Genomic DNA, 25,741 nt, shown 5'->3' on the forward strand with positions numbered 1-25,741 from the left:
GTGGATATGGAGGAGGAAGCCCTCGATCCATATCGCGGGATCCGTTGTTCCGTCGTATGATTCGATATTCATGGGTTTAAACCCGTCTGGGAATTCATGCTCCATTACTTCATCTGTGAAGCAAAGAGGGTGTGCGGCGCCTCTATATTGGGCCACACTGCGACGTACCTCCAATGGAGTCCGTTTGTGGTTTTCGGCCCGGGCGTGGCTAGGTTTGTCACGTCCGAATAGGTAGCCGTCGTCGCGTGTCGAGGCACGTCCTCGCGATCCGTAGATTGATCTTGTATGTCCTGCTCTACTGTCCAGGTCCTGCCGAAGGTCGTATGTATAACCCCGAGCTGTTTTATTCCTGCCTTTACGGCGAGGTGGGCGGTCTGGTGTTCGGCTTGAGTTGCCACTTTATACCGACCGCGTGGCGGTCGGTCGGCCGTGTTGCGCGATGATGGTATGGGCTCCAGTGCCTCGTCATCGAACTGAGGTAGCAATTTGTGCTTGGGGTAATTTTTGGATGGGCCACTAAGGCCGTATTCCTCGGCGGCCAGGACTTCGGTCCATCTATCATTGAGCAGATATTGGTCAGCTTGAAGCTGCAGCTGCTTATTTTTCAGGCTCCTTGCAGTGGCTATTAGCCGGCATTTAAAGCGCTCCTGCTCGAGAGGTTCCTCAGGCACGATGAAATCCTCGTTGCCGAGGCTCTCCTCTTCCTCGGACAGCGCAAGATAATTACTGTCCTCCGAGTCTTCGTGTATGGCCTGTTCATCAGGGCTAACATGCCCGTCTCCCCATTCATCCTGTTCGGAGATTGCCCCAACAGGGTCTTCATTGTCTTCGGCATCGTCCGGAGTATTGTTTTCTCTGGTACCGGTGTTACGACATGAATTAGAGCAGAGCCGTTTATGCCGGCGTCTGGGCTGTGCCTGAGGGAGTCCTGGACTAAGGGGTCCTCGGGCGTCCGGCCTGTTAGCCATGGGCCGGACTGATGGGATGTGAAGATACAAAGACCGAAGACTGCACCCGTGTCCGGATGGGACTCTCCTTGGCGTGGAAGGCAAGCTTGGCGACCAAATATGTAGATTCATTTCCTTTGTAACCGACCTTGTGTAACCCTAGACCCTCCCGGTGTCTATATAAACCGGAGGGCTTAGTCCGGAGGGGGAGATATACTCATTACCATAGTCATAAAGGCTAGACTTCTAGGGTTTAGTCATTACGATCTCGTGGTAGATCAACTCTTGTAATTCTCATATTCAGCAAGATCAATCAAGCAGGAAGTAGGGTATTACCTTCATAGAGAGGACCCGAACCTGGGTAAACATCGTGTCCCCTGTCTCCTGTTACCATCGACCTTAGACGCACAGTTCGGGACCCCCTACCCGAGATCCGCCGGTTTTGACACCGACAGTGGTGCTTTCGTTGAGAGTTCCACTGTGACTTCGACGACAGGATCGATGACTCGCCTCGTCCTTAAAGAAAATATCACCGCCGGAGGAGGACTGGCCCTAGGCCAAACCCTCCGGCTGGGCGGCTTTACCATGACCGCCCATTCGGCCGTTAAGCCGACGATGACCTCTCAGGCCATCAAAAATCCCCTCCGTATCGACTCCAAACACTCCAAGCAGATGGATCCGGCGGAGTTCTCGTCTTTAAATGAGCTCCTGGATCGCATTGCCGCCCTGGGAATCGCCACAGATTACGATCGGATCGGGCTCAAACCCGACCAAAGAGAAATTAAATCTCCACCGGCCACCCACCAGATAGCGGTAGTCGAGGAGCAAGACGGCGACTCTTCCCCTATACTGAAGACAGACTATGTTCGGGTCGCCGACCCTGCAGAGCCAGATACCCACCAGCAAAAGGATGTGACCAGCCTTCTGAACATAGAATCAGACGATGGGCATAAGCAATTAGAAGATACTCCGGAGTCCGGACTGTTAAGTCTGGAAAATCTTCAGCCTCTGGATCATCGATCGTGTCAGGGTCCGGATTCAATTCCGCCCACCCACCCAGACATAAGCGCTCTTATGAGCATAAAACAGCAGTCCCAGGAAACGGTCCACCACTTCTGGGCCAGATTCCTCCTTGTCAAGGATAATGTTAAAGATTGCCGCGACGAGGACGCGATATCAGCGTTCTGCACCAATTGCACGGACGAAGGAATACTCAACGCCATCAACCACTGTCGCTTATTACACTTTGCTGACTTGGCAACTATCATGCAGAAGTACAGCGCAATGGAAAGCGCCTGGAAAACCCAGGCAACCCGTTGGGAACCATCGGCCCCTACTCAACCCCTCATTCAGGCGAAAAGGGCACACCCTCGTAACACGCCCGGTCCAATAGTAAAGAAATATAAGTCCATTACGGGGTGCGGAACCGTTCTGGAAGGATGGCTCGATGGGCCATGCAAAATACACGCAACACCGGACAATATACCAACACATAGCCTTAAAGCATGTTGGATACTCCGGCAAGTGGCCAAGAGCGGCGAGAATATCCTCACCAAGAATATCCCAGAACAACACCCCCGAGAAGACGACGACCCCAGAGTATTGACGGTCTTAGAGACATTCGCTTCAAACAACAAGCGCAAAAGGGCACTCCGCGACCTCGCCGAAGTCTGTCAAATCGCCGCGATAAACCCTTGGAATGACACGGCTATAACCATTAATGCCGGTGACGAGCCGAAATACAAGACAGTCCGAGCGCCAGCCGCGTTAGTCCTTAGTCCCATCATGGACAGCTTTAGACTCACGAAGGTCCTCATGGATGGCGGCAGCGGACTAAACCTCATTTACGAGGATACACTCCACAAAATGGAAATAGACAGGAGTCGCATCGAGCAAAACAGCACGACCTTCCGAGGAATCATTCCCAGTCGAGAGGTGCGGTGTGCGGGAAAAATCACACTCAACGTGGTATTCGGCATGCCGGATAATTATCGGTCCGAGGAAATAACCTTCCAAGTGGCTCCTTTCAGCAGTGGATATCACGCCCTGTTAGGGCGAGATGCTTTTACACGCTTCCAAGCTATACCTCATTACGGGTACATGAAGCTCAAAATGCCCGGGCCCAACGGCATAATCACTCTTGTCAGTGATCCGGACATAGCACTCCGCGCCGAAAACAAGACCGCATCCCTGGCCCTTGAGGCATTATCCGAAGCCCTCGCGGCTGAAGAATTAACCGCACTGCGCTCCACGGTGGATAGGGACGATGTGATCTTAGACAAATGACCCAAATCCACCTCCTTCAAACCGGCAGAAGAAATAGTCAAATTCCAGGTGCACCCAATGGATCCCAAGAAGACAACATCTATTGGAGCACAACTAGACCCAACGGTCGACGCCGCGCTACGGGATTTCCTTTGCGAAAACTGGGATATATTCGCCTGGCACCCTTCTGACATGCCAGGAATCCCGCGCAAGCTGGCCGAACACAGCCTCAACATATTAAAGGGATATAAACCGGTCAAACAAACACTGCGGCGCTTTTCCGAGCCTAAACGCCAAGCTATGGGTGAGGAGCTAGCCAAGCTAATCGAGGCCAGATTCATCAGAGAAATAAAACATCCAGACTGGCTGGCAAACCTGGTGATGGTACCAAAGAAGGACAAATCCAGGCGCCTGTGCGTCGATTTTAAAGACCTCAATAAGGCTTTCCCTAAGAATCCCTCCCCCCCCCCCCGCATTGATCAAATCATTGATGCTACCGCAGGACACGACTCACTGTGTTTCCTTGATGCATATTCCGGATACCATCAAAACAAAATGAAGGAGTCCGATCAAGCTGCAACAGCATTCATCACCCCATACGGGCCATTCTACTTCAACACCATGCCCTTCGGGCTCAAGAACGCCGGCGCCACATACCAACGCATGATTCAAACATGCCTGGAGAAACAGATCGGCAAGACAGTTGAAGCTTATGTGGACGACGTCGTCATCAAAACTAGGCACGTTGAAACACTAATAGACGATTTACATCTCACATTTGACAACCTCCGCGCGTATGACATTAAGCTCAATCCGGAAAAGTGTGTTTTCGGCGTCCCCGCTGGAAAACTGCCGGGCTTCATCGTTTCCAATAGAGGAATTGAAGCAAATCTAGCCAAAATCCGAGCTTTGTCACAATTGGCTACGCCAACAGACCTTAAACAAGTCCAAAAACTCGCGGGGTGCGTGGCAGCTCTAAGCCGCTTTATCTCCAGATTGGGAGAAAAGGCACTACCACTCTATCGCCTTCTACGACGAACCGATGCCTTCGAGTGGACGGACGCGGCAACAGCCGGACTGGAAGAAATAAAAACCCTTCTAGCAAGCAACCCAATCCTGGCCGCGCCAAACGTCGGCGAACCCATGTTACTATACATATCGGCAACACATCAGGTGGTGAGCGTCGTGCTCGTCGTTGAACGAGAACAGGACAGACACAAATTCCCGCTTCAGAAGCCAGTATACTACGTATCCACTGTCCTTATGCAAATCCCGGTACCCCCATTATCAAAAGATAGCATACGCGGTCTTCATGGCATCCCGAAAGCTACGACACTACTTCCAGTAATGTTTGATTATGGTGGCTTCCGAAGTACCACTCAACGACATAATAAACAACCGCGATGCCACGGGCCGGATCGCCAAATGGACCATTGTGCTCCTTCCATTCGGTATTACATACAAACCACGTCGAGCTATTAAATCCCAAGTACTGGCTGACTTCGTCGCCGAATGGACAGAGGCCGAACTCCCTAAAGAGTATGGCACATATTCCAATTGGGTTATGTATTTCGATGGCTCCAAAATGCTGGCAGGGCTAGGAGCGGGCATCGTTTTAACGCCCCCCACGGGAGACGTCGTTCAGTACGTACTCCAAATACTATACACATACTGCAATAACGCAGCCGAATACGAGGCCTTATTGCACGGTCTCTGGATGGCTGTCTCCATGGGCATACAGCGCCTGGAAGTGCGAGGGGACTCAAACCTCGCAATATGTCAAATAATGGAGACTTCGATGCCAAAGATCCAAAGATGGCAGCTTATCGTAATGCCATCCTAAAAATGTCGGCTCGGTTCGAGGGGCTCGAGTTCCATCACGTGGCCCGAGAAAGTAATCAAGCGGCGGACGTTCTTGCCTGTATCGGCGCCAAGCGCGACCCCGTCCCACCTAATATCTTTCTGGAAAGGCTTTTTAAGCCATCCGTGGTGTGGCAGGGGGAAAGCGGCAACACTAGTCCGGATCCGAACACAACCTCAGACTCCGAACACACCGATATCATCGGAGGCTCAGCCACCGAAATAACACCATCCGCACATCTCATTATGGCAGTCATTGCCCCATGGACCGAACCCTTCTTGGCCTAACTTAATAGGAAGGAACTTCCTGAGGATCAGAATGAGGCCCGCCGCATTGTCCGGCGTTCGAAGGCCTATAAGGTTCACAACGGAGAACTCTATAAGAAAAGCTCTACCGGAGTCCTTCAAAGATGTATCTCAGAAGAGGAGGGGCGGCAGCTCCTGGCCGAGATTCACGCCGGTCTTGGCGGGCACCACGCCGCAGCTTTGGCCCTTGTTAGCAAGGCCTTCCGTACAGGGTTTTATTGGCCGACGGCCCAAGCAGATGCATAGGACCTTGTCCAACGTTGCGTCGAATGCCAACTCTTCGCCAACCAAAGCCATATGCCCCCACTGCCCTACAAACAATCCCCATCACTTGGCCTTTTGCGGTCTGGGGACTGGATATGGTCGGACCCCTTAAAGGAGGAAGCCATAAGAAAAAATATCTGCTGGTCATGGTGGATAAATTCACTAAGTGGATAGAGGCCAAACTAGTTGAAACGGCCGAATCCGGGCTGGTGATAGAATTCATATCCGGCGTTGTACACCGTTATGGTGTTCACACAGTATCATCACCGATAACGGCTCCAACTTCACAGCCGACGAAGTGAAAACCTGGTGCGCCAATCTGGGCATCAAGCTCGATTACGCCTCTGTCTATCACCCACAGACAAACGGTCAAGTCAAAAGAGCCAATGGTCTTATTATGAGCGGCATTAAGCCTAGACTAGTGCGGTCTTTGAAGGAATCAAACAAGCACTGGGTTGAGGAGCTCGACTCCGTACTCTGGGGGCTGCGGACCACACCCAATCGCACTACCGGATACACACCTTTCTTCATGGTGTACGACGCAGAGGCAGTACTACCCTGCAACATTATTCATGACTCACCTCGAGTGCGCATGTACGAAGAGAGAGAGGCCGAGCTCGATCGGCAGTATAGCTTAGATGCCCTGGAGGAGGAGCGCGATGTCGCAAAAGTCCGTTCCGCATTTTATCAACAGCAGGCTCGCAGGTATCAAAGCAGAGAGGTGCGGGCCAAAACTTACAACGTCGGCGAACTCGTTCTACGCCTGCCGGAGAAGAAAAAGGACAAACTCAAGCCCAAGTGGGAGGGTCCCTTCATCATCGACGAAGTTCTCACCGGAGGGGCGTACCGCCTGCGTGATGCGTCAGACAATCGACTAGAGCCGAACCCCTGGAACGCGGCCAGACTCCGAAGATTCTATGCCTAGCACCAAAATCTTTGTTCGTCTCCTTCCCCCTATTGTTTCCGTCATTTTTTCTCTCTCTTTTCATTTTTTCTCTTTAGCTTTAAAAGCTTTTGTGCGGTTAGACCATGCACCCCCGACGCATACATCTTGAAGTATGTACGTCTATTATACCTGGGGGCTTCCCGGACAGAAGCTTGCCATTATTATTATTTGCCGGGCATTAAGCTCCTCACATATGCGTTTTCTCCCATTTGTACCCTTTCTTCGCCATTATATGCATCGATATGACTTATGTTTTGGCCAAGCTGGGTTGCCTGGCTCCTGTGCTTATGCCCTACATTCCGTTACTTCGGCTAGGGCATAAAGGGAGCACCTCTGCAATTGTTACTGCCGGGTCATCCGGATGTGTACCTCAGACTGGGTGAAGCCGAAAGCTAGCGTTCTTAAGGGAACATTCGGTCGGTGAACTAAAGATGTTTTTGCATTCGTCCCATCGTGAACCCCTAGAAGCTATACATATTGTGATTTCTTCATCACAATTCGGACATGCACATCGATGCATGCACACCCAGGGAAAGGAACCCTTAACGGAACTATTCTCTCTGGAAGATGTTTCTTACAATCTTAAAGTAATATAACATAACTAGCTGGATAATTGTCTGTTCAAGCAACTATGACCCATACGCCTGGTTTCCATGCATACTCGGTCTACTCGGCCGCTCTGGTATTCGGAAATACTCCGCACCTTCGGGTCCAGAGGTTGAAGCGAAAAGGTCTGCCATGACAATCATTTTATAATCCAGCTAGAGTTGCGTATGCAAAGGAAAGTACATAGTCACCTAGGACTCAAAAATTTCCTCCTCTATGCCGTCCAGCAGGCTATCTAACTTACAATCCTGCTGGGAATACTTGGCGGCTACTTTCACTTGGTTATATACCAAACTCACGGGAACTTCTTTCCCATCTGACCCTACAGGTCCGACCCGAGCCATGTGATTTGGATCCAGCTTGGTATACCGCGTTTTCACCATGGCCCAGGCCTCTCGCGCACCCTCCCGGCAGGCCGATATCTTCCATAGTCGGATACGCCGACACGCTCCCTTGAACAGCTCTACTAGCTCCTCCATACTCCCTGGAGGGGAGGCGGATGGCCATAAGGCCTGGGCTACACTCCGCATTGCCTGCCGAGCTTGCTCGTGCAATTGCGACAGCCCTTGCAGAAGATCACTTGATGATCCGGACACCTCCTCTTCGGGACGGGTCGTCAACATACCTGCAATCATAGCTATATCAGCTACTTTTACATTCAAACTGCTATAAGATAAATTCGGCTACATACTGAATATGCCGCCTCGCAGCCTTTTGTTCTCCTTTACGGAGTTGGCCAACTGGGCCCGCACATCTTTCAGCTCTTCGCCCAGCTGGGTGTTTGCATCTTGGAGTTTGTTTTTCTCCTGTCTGACTTGGGCCAACACCCGCTCGCCTGCGGCATGCAGTCTTTTCGACTCTTTTTCCTCCAGTTGATCCGATGATCCTGTTATGAGATAAAGCCGCAATGTTAGCACAGTCGCTATACAATAATTGTTTCTCGATGGAGGGAAATATTACCGGAGGACGCCTCCTTGGATTTTTCCAGTTCGGCGGTCACTACTTTTAACTGCGTCCGGCACTTTTCTAGCTCTTGGGCCAGCAAGTCATTCTTCTCCGAAAGAACCTGATTATGCAGCGATCCTCAAATCAGTTGTCCCAACTACTTTAAGTCTCAGGGGCTACTGGCATACGGTTATCACACTGAGTCACAGTAAACTTACCTGCACATCTTTTAAATGCTGCTTTGTGGCTCTGCTAAGCCCATCTCGAGCAGCTCAGATGTATGCATCAGCCGAGCTGAAGGCATTAAAAGCCTCTTTCGAATAGCGGGGGTCTCGTAAAATGGCCCTCCAGTGCCGATGATTCATGGCGCTCTCCACTTCCGAGTTGGTGACGGACATATTTTCCGACCCTCGGCCGAAGGACAGTCCGGCGTCACTCCCATATCGCCCCCCGTCCCCTCGTCTGGGGCTGGATCCTGGCTGTTGGGAGTATTACTGCCCGGACCCCCGGACACAGTCCGGCAGACTCTTTTCCTGATACGGCACGAACATGAAAGTCACAGTTGGATGCGACTATTAAAAAACATATTTGCAAACCCATACCTTTTTGACGAGGGCCCGACCGTGTCTTCGTTTGCCTTCCTCTTCGAAGGCTTGCCCGGTGCGGGAGCCGCTCTCTTCGGAGTCGCTCCTGGAGTAGCACGGTATGTCGAACGCCTCCCCTTCGAAGCACGAGACAGTGCGGTGGGTGAGGCGAAACGAGGGAACCCTTTCGGGGAAGATGTCTCCTGGCTACTTACGTGTGAAGCGGGAAGAAGACCAGGGTAATTAGCGATGATGGCCACTTCGGTGCCGTCGTAGCTCGCCTGGTAAAACACGCCATTCTCGAGCACCACGAATATATCCGGATCCTCTTCGAATCCAGGGTCAAGGTCTTGATTGTGGCCCTCGGGCTGCGGGGCGGGGCTGTAAAGCCCTTCGGAAATCTTTCGCTAGTGCTGTTATCAATGGGTGGGTTAGTATTCGTTAAACAGGGAGTGAAATGAGTAGAGCAGAAGAGCTGGGGGCTTACCCAGCTAGGAGGATTGTACATGGAATATCCTTCTCTGTGCATGATGCGCAGGAACTCCTCTTCCTCACCCTTGAACAGTTCAGCCAATATTTTGGCTAGGGCGGCAGGGGTGTCCGGACCTTTCCTGCCGCGGCGGGAGGCGTCATCTTCCCCATTGTAGTTCCACATGGGAAGTCCTCTATATTGGAGTGGCTGGACCCCCTGCACTATGGAGGTCGCCATTACTTCGACTATCGTATATCCGGACTGGGCGAGCGTCCTGATCTTGCTCAGGAGTTGGCGAACTTCCGCACTATCTTCCTCCTCGAGGCTCCGAGGACGCCAGCTGTGGCGTTTCTTCAGAGGGACACTTGTAAACTCGGGGAGACCCCTCCGGACTGGATCTGGAACTATGACGTCCTCGATATATAACCACTCAGAGGTCCACTCTTCAGACGCCTTCTTCGGCGTGCCGGATAGGTATCCGGTCTCGGCAATGCACCATATTTCGGCTCCGCCCACTTCAACTATTGATCCTTCGTGGTTACGCGGGGTAAGGCAGAACAACTTTCTCCATAGTTCAAAATGGGCCTCAATACCCAGAAATAGTTCGCATAAGGCAACATAACCCGCGATATGCAGAATAGAGGCGGGAGTAAAATTGTGCAGTTGGAGGCCATAATATTCCAGTAGCCCTCGGAGGAACGGATGAATTGGAAATCCGACGCCTCTTAGCAGATAAGGGACAAAACACACTCGTTCCCCCCGGATGGATTGGGGAAATCCTCTGCTTGGGTCTTACCGTCAAAGGAGGTCAACCCTGCTCGAACAGGGACCAGATCCGCAGGGGGGATAAACCCCTGCGTTTGCAGCTTCACTAGCTGACCGTAGGATACGGAGCACTTTTCCCACTCGCCTCTCTCTGGGCCGCAGGGACGGGAGGAGAGGCCTGGAGCGCTAGACATGTTGGAGTGTTCTTTCCTAGCAACCTTTGAGGATTTGCTCTGCAAGATGATTGAATGGATCTGGGATCCCATCTCGTTAAATAGACGTTGTGCCTCGCGTGGCCGGGGTGTTATGTGCAAAAATGCCCTGACCTCTCGCATCCGCTCGACGCGTCGAAGCTGAAGTTGTTGATACACAGAAGCCGAGGAGTACAACATTAAATGAAAGGCTGAACATACTACTTGGCATTCATCGGTGGAGGAACCCGCCTTGCAATGTTGAAGACAATCCATAGGCCGAACACCTTGTCATTGAAGACTGGTTCGGGGGCTACTGAGGGAGTCCTGGACTAAGGGGTCCTCGGGCGTCCGGCCTGTTAGCCATGGGCCGGCTGATGGGCTGTGAAGATACGAAGACCGAAGACTGCACCCGTGTCCGGATGGGATTCTCCTTGGCGTGGAAGGCAAGCTTGGCGACCAAATATGTAGATTCTTTTCCTTTGTAACCGACCTTGTGTAACCCTAGACCCTCCCGGTGTCTATATAAACCGGAGGGCTTAGTCCGGAGGGGGAGATATACTCATTACCATAGTCATACAGGCTAGACTTCTAGGGTTTAGCCATTACGATCTCGTGGTAGATCAACTCTTGTAATTCTCATATTCATCAAGATCAATCAAGCAGGAAGTAGGGTATTACCTCCATAGAGAGGGCCCGAACCTGGGTAAACATCGTGTCCCCTGTCTCCTGTTACCATCGACCTTAGACGCACAGTTCGGGACCCCCTACCCGAGATCCGCCGGTTTTGACACTCCTATTGCTCCTCCCGCCACTAGTACGGAGTCTTGCGATATTAATACTGCTTTGTTGAATCTTGTTATGAAAGATCAATTTTCCGGTACCCCTAATGAGGATGCCGCATCCCATCATAATACCTTCGTGGAATTATTGGATATGCAAAAGAAAAAATATGTGGACAATGATGTTGTGAAGATGAAATTATTTCCGTCTTCTTTGCGTGATTCTGCAAAAATTTGGTTCTCTTCTTTGCCTCGCAATAGTATCGATTATTGGAATAAGTGCAAAGATGCTTTTATCACTAAGTATTTTCCGCCCGCAAAAATTATTTCCCTTAGAACCCAGATCATGAATTTCAAGCAACTTGAACATGAGCATGTTGCACAATCATGGGTTAAATCTTTGGATGATCACAGAAAAAATTTATGCGGGATTGAATTTTGTTTCTCGTAATCTTTTAGATTCTGCCGCGGGTGGTACTTTTATGGAAATTACTTTGGGTGAAGCCACCAAATTTCTTGATAATATTATGGCAAATTATTCACAATGGCATACCAAAAGAGCTCCTACTAGTAAAAAAGTTATTTCGGTTGAAGAAATTTCTTCTTTGAGTGAAAAAGTTGATGCTCTTATGGAATTGGTTGCTAGTAAAAGTGCTCCTATTGATTTCAATTATATGCCTTTGTCTACTTTGATTCAGCAAAATAGTGATGCCGTAGATGTGAATTTTATCTCGCGAAATAATTTCAATAACAATGCTTATAGAGGTAATTTTAATCCTAGGCTTTTTCCTAGTAATTCCTCTAATAATTATGGTAATTCCTATGGCAATCAACCTTATAATAATAATAGGAACACCTATAATCTTGAGAATAATATTGAAGAATTTATCAACACGCAAAAAGTTTTCAACACTACCATAGAAGAAAAATTGAATTAAATTGATGATTTGTCTAGAAGTCTTGATAGAATTTCTCGTGATGTGGAAAATCTCAAGATGAAAATTTTTGTGCCTAAAGTTGAGGAATCAATTAAAGCTCTTCATGTTTCCATGGATGAAAGTAAGAAAAGAACCGCTATGCTTAGAGCTAGAAGAGAATTTTTAGAAAAAGCGTTTTCTAGCGATTGCTTTCATAAAAGTGGTGAAGATCTTAAAATGATTGGTGTTTTTTCTGTTGATTCCTTGTTTAGTATAGTTAAGATTGATGTTAAAGGGACTAGAGAAGAGTCAACTTTAGCTAGAAGGCGTCCTGATAATTCGGAGGGTGAAAATCTTGTTGAGAAAATTGATAAAAGTGGGTTTGAAGAGGTCAAAACTTTAACTAGTGATGTGCCCACTCTTTTGGATTACAGATACTTTAATTATGATAGTTGCTCTTTGATTGATTGTATTTCTTTGTTGCAATCCATGATAAATTCACCCCATGCTTATGAACAAAATAAAGCTTTTACTAAACATATTGTTGATGCTATGATGAAAGCTTTGGAAGAAAAGTTGGAATTAGAAGTTTCAATTCCTAGAAAATTGCATGATGAATGGGAACCTACTATCAAAGTCAAGATTAAAAATTATGAGTGTTTTGCTTTGTGTGGCTTGGGTGCTAGTGTTTCTACAATTCTGAAATCTTTATGTGATGTGCTTCGTCTTGCCGATCTTGAAGAATGCTCTTTAAATTTGCACTTGGCGGATTCTACTATTAAAAAGCTTATGGGAAGAATTAATGATGTTCTTATTCTTGCAAATAGGAATTATGTGCTCATAGATTTTATTGTTCTTTATATTGATTGCAATCCGTCTTGTCCAATTATTCTTGGTAGACCGTTTTTACGCACTATCGGTGTCGTGATTCATATGAAAGAAGACAATATTTAGTTCCAATTTCCGTTGAGGGAGGATATGGAACACTTCCCTAGAACAAGAATCAGGCCACCATATGCATCAATCATGAGGGCATCTTATGGATCTCGAAACAAAGATGACAAAACTTAGATCCTTGCTTTATGCCTAGCTAAGGGCGTAAAACTATAGCGCTTGTTGGGAGGCAACCCAATAAATAAAATTTATTTTTGCTTTTTGCTTTCTGTTCTTGAGTGTTTTCACAATTATGCTACTGTTATGATTGTGTTTTTTGTGTTTTAGTTAGTGTTTGTGCCAAGTAGAACCTTAGGATCTTCTTGGGTGATAGTTGTTTAATCTTGCTGGAAAAAACAAAAACTTTTGCATCCAGAGTTACAATTTTTAAAATTCACAAAAGTGCCAAAAAGCTCTGAATTTTTTACAGCAGATTAATATACAAATTGCTCAGTTCGTCCTAATTTTTCAGAATTTTTGGAGTTTCAGAAGTATTCGAACAATTCACATTGCTACAGACTGTTCTGTTTTTGACAGATTCTGTTTTCTTTGCGTTGTGTGCTTGTTTTGATGGCTCTATGGTTTTATTTGATGAATTTTTGCCATAGAAAAGTTGGAATACAGTAGATATAATGCAAGAACAAAATATGAATAGGTTGCAACAGTACTTATAGTAGTGATTTATTTTCTTATACTAACAGATTTCACGAAGGTTTTGTTGAGTTTTGTGTGATTGAAGTGCAAGTTTTGGGTTATCTTACGATGGATGAAGGAATAAGGAGTAAGAAGATCCTAAGCTTGGGGATGCCCCGACATCCCAAGGTATTATCCAAAAGAGATCAAGCAACTAAGCTTGGGGACGCCCCGAGTGGCATCCCCTCTTTCTTCTAACGACCATCGGTATTTTACTCGAAGCTATTTGTCACATATTATGTGTTTTGCTTGGAACGTCTTGTATGATATGAGTCTTCGCTTGTTTTATTTTGTGTTTTAAGTCTTGATTCCTTGCCGGACACACGTATTTTAGAGAGCCAAAATTATGTCATGACTTGTTATAATTGCTCTCTATGCTCCACTTAATTTTTTATGAGCTATGGACTTGCTCTAGTGCTTCACTTATATCTTTTTGAGCATGGTGTGCTTTAGTATTTTTGAATAAATGCCCTCTTGCTTCACTTAGATTTATTTGAGAGTTAGTAAAATTTTCAAGAAATTCTCTCTTGCTTCACTTAAATTAATTTGAGAGAAAGAAATATTATGCTCATGATCTTCACTTATATTTGTTTGAGCTTATCAAAAGCAACATATGAAAATTAGTTCCAAAGTGATAGATATCCAAGAAGGATATAATAAAAACTTTCATGAGGATCATTGGACAAAATAAACTTGATTCTTAGTAATAGTTTTGAGATATGATGATGTGATATGTGAGTCATGTTGATGAGTAATTATGCTTTAGTAAGAATATTGGTGTTAAGGTTTGTGATTCCCTATGCAAGCAATTATGCAATGAAATTATATCCTACTTGTGGTGCACTATTCGGTGTTAACTATGCTTAATTCTCGCTTATGAGATTATTCGTTTCTTGGTTGGTCACTTCTCAATCTTTTGCTAGCCTTCATTTTGCACTAAGTATGATCACTACTTGTGCATCCAAAAACCTTTAAACCAGTTTTGCGACATGAGTCCACTATATCTACCTATATGCGGTATTCTTTTGCCGTTCTAAGCAAATTTGTATGTGCCATCTCTAATTTTCAAAATAAAATTATCTTTTGTGTGTTCGTACCGCCCGCGGAGCGGTGAAGGGTGGCTAATATTTTCCATGCTAGATGTGTTATTCTCACGATGAGTGTTTATTCACTTGTCATTGCACGAGAGTAAGGCAAAGGTATTAGGGATGCCCAGTCCCAAAATGAAAAAATGAGTTTACTTTATGTTGTCAAATAATAAATTCCTTGGAAAGTGTTGGTATGGAGGGCACCCGTGGATACGGTTAGCCATGGAAAGTGAAAGTATGGTGGAAAAAGGAATAAACTTTATTTTCTGTTTGGGAACCACCTATGATATATCTAGCATGGAAAGTGTTGGGAACTCTAAGTCGTTTTCGTTGGTGGGAAAGGCACACCTCCCAAAATGTTTTTATCTCTCAATTTTCGCTTTGAGCTCTGGCACCTCTACAAATCCCTACTTCCCTCTGCGAAGGCCCTTTCTTTTACTTTATGCAATTTTTCATTTTGAATTTGAGTCTCCACCTTCTCTTATAAAGCACCAACTAGGAGGCACTATGATCGTACTTGAGCATTGGGTGTAGTTAATATTCGAGTGTGTTTCGTGAATGGATCAATGATTGAGCATGGTGAGCTAGGGATAGCTTATTTTAGCATTGATATTTTGAAAGACATGGTTGCTTGTTGATATGCTTGAGTATTTAAGTTGTCATGTCAAAACTAGACTATTGCTTTGAACAATATAAAAGTCCAAATGTCCATGCTATAAAGAAAAGAATATGATATGACATGTTAGGCAGCATTCCACATCAAAAATTCTGTTTTTATCACTTACCTACTCGAGGACGAGTAGGAGTTAAGCTTGGCGATGCTGATACGTCTCCAACGTATCTATAATTTCTGATTATTCCATGTTGTTATATTATCAATCTTGGATGTTTTATAATCATTTTATATCATTTTTTGGTACTAACCTATTGACATAGTGCCAAGTGCCAGTTGTTTTCTGCATGTTTTTTACATCGCAGGAAATCAATACCAAACGGAGTCCAAATGCAACGAAACTTTACGAAGATTTTTTATGGACCAGAAGACACCCAATGGGCCAAGGCTGCGCCTGGGGGTGCTCCGAGGGGAGCACAACCCACCAGGGCGCGCCAGTTGTGCCCACCTCGGGTGCCTTCCGGACCGCCTCTTTGCTCTATAAATACCCCAATATTCCAGAAACCCTAGGGGAGTCGACGAAAATATATTCCAGCCGCTGCAGAGTCTAGAACCACCAGATCCAATCTAGACACCATCACGGAGGGGTTCACCACCTCCATTGGTGCCTCTCCGATGATGTGTGAGTAGTTCTTTGTAGACCTTCGGGTCCGTAGTTAGTAGCTAGATGGCTTCCTCTCTCTCGATGAATTCTCAATACAATGGTCTCTTGGAGATCCATATGATGTAACTCTTTTTGCGGTGTGTTTGTTGGGATCGGATGAACTTTGAGTTTATGATCAGGTATATCTTTTTATATCCATGAAAGTTATTTGAGTTTCTTTGATCTCTTATATGCATGATTTCTTATAGCCTCGTATTTCTTCTCCGCTATTTGGGTTTTGTTTGGCCAACTTGATCTATTTATATTGCAATGGGAAAAGGTGCTTTGTAGTGGGTTCGATCTTACGATGCTTGATCCTAGTGACAGAAGGGGAACCAACACATATGTATCATTGCTACTAAGGATAAAACAATGGGGTCTATCTGTACATAGATAGATCTTGTCTGCATTATGTCATCGTTCTTATTGCATTACTCAGTTTCTCCATGAACTTAATACACTAGATGCATGCTGGATAGCGGTCGATGTGAGGAGTAATAGTAGTAGATGCAGGGAGGAGTCGGTCTACTAATCTTGGACGTGATGCCCATGTAATGATCATTGCCTGGATATCATCAAGATTATTTGAAGTTCTATCAATTGCCCAACTGTAATTTGTTTACCCACCGTTTGCTATTTTTCTCGAGAGAAGCCACTAGTGAAACCTACGGCCCCGGGGTTGAAGGAAATATGCCCTAGAGGCAATAATAAAGTTATTATTTACATTTCCTTATATCATGATAAATATTTATTATTCATGCTAGAATTGTATTAACCGGAAACTTAGTACATGTGTGAATACATAGAAAAACAGAGTGTCCCTAGTATGCCTCTACTAGACTAGCTCGTTAATCAAAGATGGTTAAGTTTCCTGACCATATACATGTATTGTCATTTGATCAATGGGATCACATCATTAGAGAATGATGTGATGGACAAGACCCATCCATTAGCTTAGCATTATGATCGTTAAGTTTATTGCTATTGCTTTCTTCATGACTTATACATATTCCTCTAACTATGAGATTATGCAACTCCCAAATACCGGAGGAACACTTTGTATGCTATCAAACGTCACAACGTAACTGGGTGATTATAAAGATGCTCTACAGGTGTCTCCGATGGTGTTTGTTGGGTTGGCATAGATCGATATTAGAATTTGTCACTCCATGTATCGGAGAGGTATCTCTGGGCCCTCTCGGTAATGCACATCACTATAAGCCTTGCAAGCAATGTGACTAATGAGTTAGTTGCGGGATGATGCATTATGAAACTAGTAAAGAGACTTGCCGATAATAGGATTGAACTAGGTATGATGATACCGACGATCGAATCTCGGGCAAGTAACATACCGACGACAAAGGGAATAACGTATGTTGTTATGTGGTTTGACCGATAAAGATCTTCGTGGAATATGTAGGACCCAATATGAGCATTTAGGTTCCGCTATTGGTTATTGACCAGAGATGTGTCTCGGTCATGTCTACATAGTCCTCGAACCTGTAGGGTCCGCACGCTTAACGTTCGATGACGATTTGTCTTATGAGTTATGTGATTTGATGACCGAAGTTTGTTCGGAGTCCCGGATGAGATCATGGACATGACTAGGAGTCTCGAAATGGTCGAGAGGTAAAGATTCATATATTGGAAGGCTATATTCGGACATCGGAATGGTTCCGAGTGATTCGGATATTTTTCGGAGTACCGGAGAGTTACGAGAATTCGCCGGGGGAAGTTAATGGGCTTTATTGGGCTTTAGTGGAGAGAGGGAAGAAGGGCCACAAGGTGGAGCGCGCCTCTCCCCTGCCCAAACCGAATTGGACAAGGGGTGGGGGTGCCCCCCTTTCCTTCTCCCTCTCCCTCCTTTCCTTCTTTCCCACTCCGAAAAGGAAAGGGAATCCTACTAGGACTTGGGAGTCCTAGTAGGACTCCCTACACTTGGCGCGCCCCTAGGTGGGCCGGCCTCTCTCCCTCCCTCCTTTATATAAGTGGGAAGGGGGCACCCCAAAGGAACTCCAAGATTTTTCTTAGCCGTGTGCGGTGCCCCCCTCCAGAGTTACACATCGGTCATATCGTCGTAGTGCTTAGGCGAAGCCCTGCGCCGGTAACTTCATCATCCCCGTCGCCACGCCATCGTGCTGACGGAACTCTCCCTCATCCTCAACTGGATCAAGAGCTCGAGGGACGTCATCGAGCTGAATGTGTGCTGAACACAGAGGTGCCATACGTTCGCTACTTGGATCGGTTGGATCGTGAAGACGTTCGACTACATCAACCGCGTTACTAAACGCTTCCGCTTTCGGTCTACTAGGGTACGTGGACACATTCTCCCATCTCGTTGCTGTGCATCTCCTAGATAGATCTTGCGTGATCGTAGGAAATTTTTTGAAATACTGCATTCCCCAACAGTGGCATTAGAGCCAGGTCTATGCGTAGATGTTATATGCACGAGTAGAACACAAAGAGTTGTGGGCGATAATAGTCATACTTACCACCAACGTCTTACTTTGATTCGGCGGTATTGTTGGATGAAGCGGCCCGGACCGACATTATATAACCGCGTTCATGAGACTGGTTCTACCGACGTGCTTCGCACACAAGTGGCTGGCGGGTGTCTATTTCTCCAACTTTAATTGAATCGAGTTTGACTACGGCCAGTCCTTGTTGAAGGTTAAAACAGCACACTTGACGAAAAATCGTTGTGGTTTTGATGCGTAGGTAAGAACGGTTCTGGCTAGAAGCCCGTAGCAGCCACGTAAAACTTGCAACAACAAAGTAGAAGACGTCTAACTTGTTTTTGCAGGGCATGTTGTGATGTGATATGGTCAAGACGTGATGAGATATAAATTGTTGTATGAGATGATCATGTTTTGTAAAAGTTATTGGCAACTGGCAGGAGCCTTATGGTTGTCGCTTTATTGTATGAAATGCAATCGCCATGTAATTGCTTTACTTTATCACTAAGCGGTAGCGATAGTCGTAGAAGCAATAGTTGGCGAGACGACAATGATGCTACAATGGAGATCAAGGTGTCAAGCCGGTGACGATGGAGATCATGATGGTGCTTTGGAGATGGAGATCAAAGGCACAAGATGATGATGGCCATATCATGTCACATATTTTGATTGCATGTGATGTTTATCTTTTATGCATATTATTTTGCTTAGTATGACGGTAGCATTCTAAGATGATCCCTCACTAAATTTCAAGGTATAAGTGTTCTCCCTAAGTATGCACCGTTGCTACAGTTCATCGTGCCGAGACACCACGTGATGATCGGGTGTGATAAGCTCTACGTTCACATACAACGGGTTCAAGCCAGTTTTGCACGTGCAGAATACTCGGGTTAAACTTGATGAGCCTAGCATATGCAGATATGGCCTCGAAACACTAAGACCGAAAGGTCGAACGTGAATCATATAGTAGATATGATCAACATAGTGATGTCCACCACTGAAAACTACTCCATCTCACGTGATGATCGGACATGGTTTAGTTGATTTGGATCACGTGATCATTTAGATGACTACAGTGATGTCTATCTAAGTGGGAGTTCTTAAGTAATATGATTAATTGAACTTTAATTTATCATGAACTTAGTCCTGATAGTATTTGCATATATATGTTGTAGATCAATAGCTTGCGATGTAGCTCCCCCTTTATTTTTTGATATGTTCCTAGAGAAAAATAAGTTGAAAGATGTTAGTAGCAATGATGCGGACTAGCTCCGTGATCTGAGGACTATCCTCATTGCTGCACAGAAGAATTATGTCCTTGATGCACCGCTAGGTGATGGACCTATTGCAGGATCAGATGCAGACGTTATGAACGTTTGGCAAGCTCGGTATGATGACTACTTGATACTTTAGTGCACCATACTTTACGGCTTAGAACCGGGACTTCAAAAATGGTTTGAACGCCACGGAGCATATAAGATGTTCCAAGAGCTGAAATTGGTATTTCAGACTCATGCCCGAGTCGAGAGGTATGAGACCTCTGACACGTATTTTGCCTACAAGATGGAGGAGAATAGCTCAACTAGTGAGCATGTGCTCAGAATGTCTAAGTACTACTATCGCTTGAATCAAGTGGGAGTTAATCTTCCAGATAAGATAGTGATTGACAGAGTTCTCTAGTCACTATCACCAAGTTACTGGAACTTTGTGATGAACTATAATATGCAAGGGATGACGAAAACGATTCCCGAGCTCTTCGTGATGCTAAAATCGGCAAAGGTAGAAATCAAGAAAAACATCAAATGTTCATGGTTAACAAGACCACTAGTTTCAAGTAAAAGGGCCAAGGGAAAGAAAGGGAACTTCAAGAAGGGAACCGCGGTATCAAAGGAATTAAGTAGACACAAAAGCTTAAGCTTGGGGATGCCCAAGGCACCCCAAGTTAATATTTCAAGAAGTCTCGAGCATCTAAGCTTGGGGATGCCCCGGTTGGCATCCCACCTTTCTACTTCAACAACTATCGGTTAGTTTTGGTTGAGCCTAAGTTTTTGCTTCTTCACATGATATGTATTATCCTTGCAGTGCCATTTTATTTTGTTTAGCTTGCTATTTGAATAATATCCCTATATCTGAAATTCTTAAATGTTAGAGAGTCTTCACATAGTTACATAATGATTCGACTACTCATTGATCTTCACTTATATCTTTTGGAGTAGTTTGTCATTTGCTCTAGTGCTTCACTTATATCTTTTTGGGAAAATTGCATTTTTACCCCTAGTTGGTTCCTAGCCACGGGTTTTGCCCTTACTTTTCGAGCTTGCTTAGTTTTGCCCTTACTTTTTCCGTCGTGGCCCTCGAATGCCCTTTGACCGTTTGACCAAAACTTTGAAAATTCATAACTAATTCATATGAACTCAGAAAAATGAAAATAAGATATCAAAATGTTCAGATAAACATTACCTTTATGTGCATATCATTTGCATTCAGGACAAAAAGCACCGTTTAAACTACCTGAGGTAATTAATGTTATTAACTTATTAAAAATAAAAAGGTATAAATAATATATTTTTCATGAATAAAAATTACATGCAAATGTAGGTGATGTTTTCTGAACATCCAGATATCATATTTGCATTTTTCTGAGTTCGTATCATCTTGTTAAGAATGTTCTAACGACTTTGACCGTTATTTGGAAACTTCATAACAAGTTGATATGAACTCAGAAAAATGCAAATAATATATCTGGATGTTCAGAAAACATCACCTACATTTGCATGTAATTTTTATTCATGAAAAATATATTTTTACCTTTTTATTTTTAATAATGTTAATAACATTAATTACCCCAGGTAGTTTAAAGGGTGTTTTTGTCCTGAATGCAAATGATATGCACATAAAGGTAATGTTTATCTGAACATTTTGATATCTTATTTGCATTTTTCTGAGTTCATATGAATTAGATATGAATTTTCAAAGTTTTAGTCAAACAGTCAAAGGGCATTCGAGGGACCTCGACGGAAAAAGTAAGGGCAAAACTGAGCAAGCTCAAAAAGTAAGGGCAAAACCCGTGGGTAGGAACCAACTAGGGGTAAAAGTGCAATTGTCCCTATCTTTTTAGAGCGCGGCGGTGGTTTTATTTTGAAGAAATTGATGAACTCTCGTGCTTCACTTATATTATTTTGAGAGTATTTAAACATCATGGTAATTTGCTTAGGTTATGAATTTAGTCCTAATATGATGGGCATCCAAGAGGGATATAATAAAAACTTTCATATAAAGTGCATTTAATACTATGAGAAGTTTGATTCCTTATGATTGTTTTGAGATATAAAGATGGTGATATCAGAGTCCTGCTAGTGAGTAATTGTCGATTGGTAGAAATACTTGTGTTAAAGTTTGTGATTCCCGTGGCATGCACGTATGGTGAACAGTTATGTGACGAAGTCGGAGCATCATTTATTTATTGATTGTCTTCCTTGTGAGTGGCGGTCGAGGACGAGCGATGGTCTTTTCCTACAAATCTATTCCCCTAGGAGCATGCATGTAGTACTTTGTTTTGATAGCTAATAGACTTTTGCAATAAGTATGTGAGTTCTTTATGATTAATGTTGAGTTCATGGATTATACACACTCTCACCCTTCCACCATTGCTAGCCTCTATAGTACCGCGCAACTTTCGCCGGTACATTACACCCACCATATACCTTCCTCAAAACAACCACCATACCTACCTATTATAGCATTTCCATAGCCATTCCGAGATATATTGCCATGCAACTTCCACCGTTCAGTTTATTATGACATGCTTCATGATGAGGACATCAATACCATTGTTACACCCACATCCCCTGCTACTATACATAATGGACCAATTACTAGAGCTCGCGCACGCCAATTAAATTACCAGGTACTTTCGTTTTTTGGTAATGATTCTAATGTTCATGAGAATATGATGCTACCTAAATTGGATACATTTGTTTTGCTTACAAATGAAGGGCCTAGCTTGGAGAAGGATGAACATTGGAGCAAGAACAAGCATGGAGATGATGGCATGAGCAAGGGAAACAAGAACGGAGTTTCAAGTGATGATTTCAGGACTTTGAAGCCACCGTAATGAGTGCATGAAGGCTTGGACGAAATATACAAGATGCCACTTCACAAATTTCATCCAGAGGCTATTATAGGTGTTGCGTGACCTTATTATTGGGGCAGGCCCATGTAATTTCGAACTACATAAGTATAGGCTATTTTTAGAGTCCGTATGTGTGGGGAAACAAAGTTAGGGTTGGTTTCGGACCCCTCCTACAAGGGGTCATGAAATTCCCCCTACCCCTCCATATATACAGCCCTCAGGTGTCGTTTAGACTTTGGGTTTTGTTTAGATTAAAAGTTCACCATAGCTGCAACTTCGCGTACTTCATTTGTGTTCAACGACCAGACCAAGACGTCACAGAACCCCACCTTCATTAATAAAGCTTTACTCTTATATTCGCAATATCCATATTGAAATTTCAGTTTCTTGCTTGTTCTTCATTTTCTTGCAGAAAATAGACCTTCGTGGTCAGGTTGATCGTGCTCCGGCGTGGTCAATAACCTCTCGGAGTTGGTTTAGCGATTGCTAAGGCGCGACGTCTTCGCACGTTCGTAGTCGGATCGTCAAAGTCTACTACACCAAAAACGATAGCCACCATCTCATCGAAAGATGGAACACCCTCGCCTCTATCAAGTGGTATCAGATTTCCAAGTAGCTCGGTGAGATTTTGCAGTTTTTCGCAGTTTAGATCGAGTCTGTTCTTCATACCTACACTCCACGAAAAGCCAAACAAAAAATTAGGGTTAGTTCATCATATCTGAACCAATCTGAGCCTTTGCATAATCTATTTAGGGTTTTGCATTGTTGAATTTGCGGTTGCATCGTCGTATCTAGTTGCTGGTCTTAGTGTCTAGTCCTTTAGAGTTTCGAGTTTTGTTCACAAGTTGTCACGCCGCCACCGCACCATCGTCATCACCGCTGCTATATACCACCATCGCCATATACCACCATCGTCGTCACCGACGCCATATACCACCATCGTCGTCACCACTGCCATATACCATCATCGTCATCACCGCTGCAATATACCACCATCGTCATCACCGCTGCTATATACCACATATTCACCGCCATCACGATAATCCGAGTCCACCTCCATCACAGATTCGCCACCAGTCCGTGTTCCACCGCCCTACATATATCTGTCACCAGTCCGAGTTTCCACCCGATTCATCTCCGCCACCAGTCCGAGTCCAGTATTTGTTCCTTTGTTTTTGATTTCCAGATCACGCCATACTCCGAGTCATGACCAAGTCGGACTCCCCAACTTTAGTGCTACCCGCAGTAGAATTCTTTTTGTTGTGGAGCAAAAAAAAGAGGAAAAAAAGTGCAAAAAAAGTGAAAAAAAGAAGAAAAAAATTCAGAGTGTGCTCCCCCCTTGTTTACGTGTAGCTTTGTGATTTTGTTAGTGTTCTAGGCTCGCGTCTTTAGCACGGTCTAGCCTAGGACCAGCACAGTACCGTCGTTGAGCGTGTATTCAACTTTGCATCTCTGAATTGATTATTGCTGGCCCTTTTTGCTACCATATTATAAGCCTTCCCAGCTCCACACACATCTACGCCGTGCATTTGACTCTCCCTGGTAATCGCTCTATCCAAGCTTTGAGAGTTCTTGACTACAACGGTTGCCGATCACCACCTGCTGCTGGGTAAGAACTGGTAAGAATTTGATATTTGCTTGATGGATTTGTGACACATTGCCACTTTCTAGTAGTCTGTAGGATCATATTCTTGTGTGTTTCTATTGCTGCTAACCATGGCAGGACCACAAGCCGATGAGATTGACTGGGAGAACATGACGAAGAAGGAGCTTCGTGATAAATTTCAGCAAATGTTGAGTCAACAGGTGGAAGACGTCATGGCCAGCTTTCGAAAGGCACTGGAGAGGATTGATGGCGTTGAGAAGACAATTGACACCAAGTTGGACGCCAAGTTCGATGAAGTACTCGCGTGTCTTCCACGTCGCGAAACAGCCCTCCGCCGAGCGGGCCGTGTTCCTCTTGAGCCAGGACAAAATTCTGGTGCCGCTGCTACTGTTGTTGATGCTTCTGTAGCTCCTGCTGCTACTGCAGAGGTGGTGGACTATTACAAGGATGAGGTTGATCAAAATCAGAACTACGTGCAACCACCAGCACCACCACCACCAGGTCGACCTCATGCATATAATCACAACGGTAGGGCTCCAGCACCATCTCAGGCACGAGATTATGACCATATTCCTAAACTAAAATTGAATATCCCACCATTTGAGGGTAGATACATTCCTGATGTATATCTTACTTGGGATTTAGAAACTGAACAACTTTTCACATGCTTACAGTATCCTGAGGATAGACGTGTTGCTGCTGCTATTTGTGAATTCACTAGTTTTGCTTCTGTTTGGTGGTCTGAACATTGTAATCCCTCTGTAAACTAATATAATAGTGTTTAGAATACTAAAGTAGTGTTCTAAATGCTCTTATATTAGTTTACAGAGGGAGTAGATTATATCATGATAATATCCCTACTATTTGGGCTGCTTTGAAAACTGCAATGCGTACTCGTTGGGTTCCACCATATTATCAACGTGAATTACTTCAAAAACCGCAGCGTTTGAGACAAGGGAAAAATTCTGTAGAGGAGTATTATCAGAAATTACAAACTGGCATGATCAGATGTGGTATTGTTGAGGATAATGAAGCTATGCTTGCACGTTTTATGGGTGGATTAAATAAAGAGATTTAGACCATTCTAGAGTATAAGGAGTATAACAATATCACTCGTTTATTCCATCTTGCTTGTAAAGCTGAACGTGAAGTGCAGGATCGACAGGCGTTGGCGCGAACTAATTTTCTGCAGGTCGATCTTCATCATGGAGACCACATACATCCTCTACTACCACACGTCCTACTGCAGCACCACTGACTTCAGCCGCCAATTCCAACCGAGATACAAGAAAACATGCACCACCACCACCATTTGCCAGGAGTACACCTTCCGGTTCCGCACAAAGCTCTTCTTCATCCATGGCATCAATAGGGCAAACACATGATATTATTTTTCGTCATTGCAAGGCTGGAGGTCATTATGCGAGAGAATGCCCATCTAAGCATGTGATGATTTCTACTAAGGATGGTGGGTATGAGTCCGCTAGTGACTATGATGAGGAGACTTTGGCTCTTATTACAAGTGAAGAACACGGTGGAGATGATTCTGATCATGAGACGCAATACATGGCTGCTGAAGATGCTGACAGGTATGAGAGTTTAGTTGCTCAACGTGTTTTGAGTGTGCAGGTCACACAAGCTGAGCAAAATCAGAGGCATGATTTGTT

This window comes from Aegilops tauschii, chromosome 7, assembly GCF_002575655.3.
Source record: "Aegilops tauschii subsp. strangulata cultivar AL8/78 chromosome 7, Aet v6.0, whole genome shotgun sequence".
In the NCBI taxonomy this organism is placed as follows: domain Eukaryota; kingdom Viridiplantae; phylum Streptophyta; class Magnoliopsida; order Poales; family Poaceae; genus Aegilops; species Aegilops tauschii.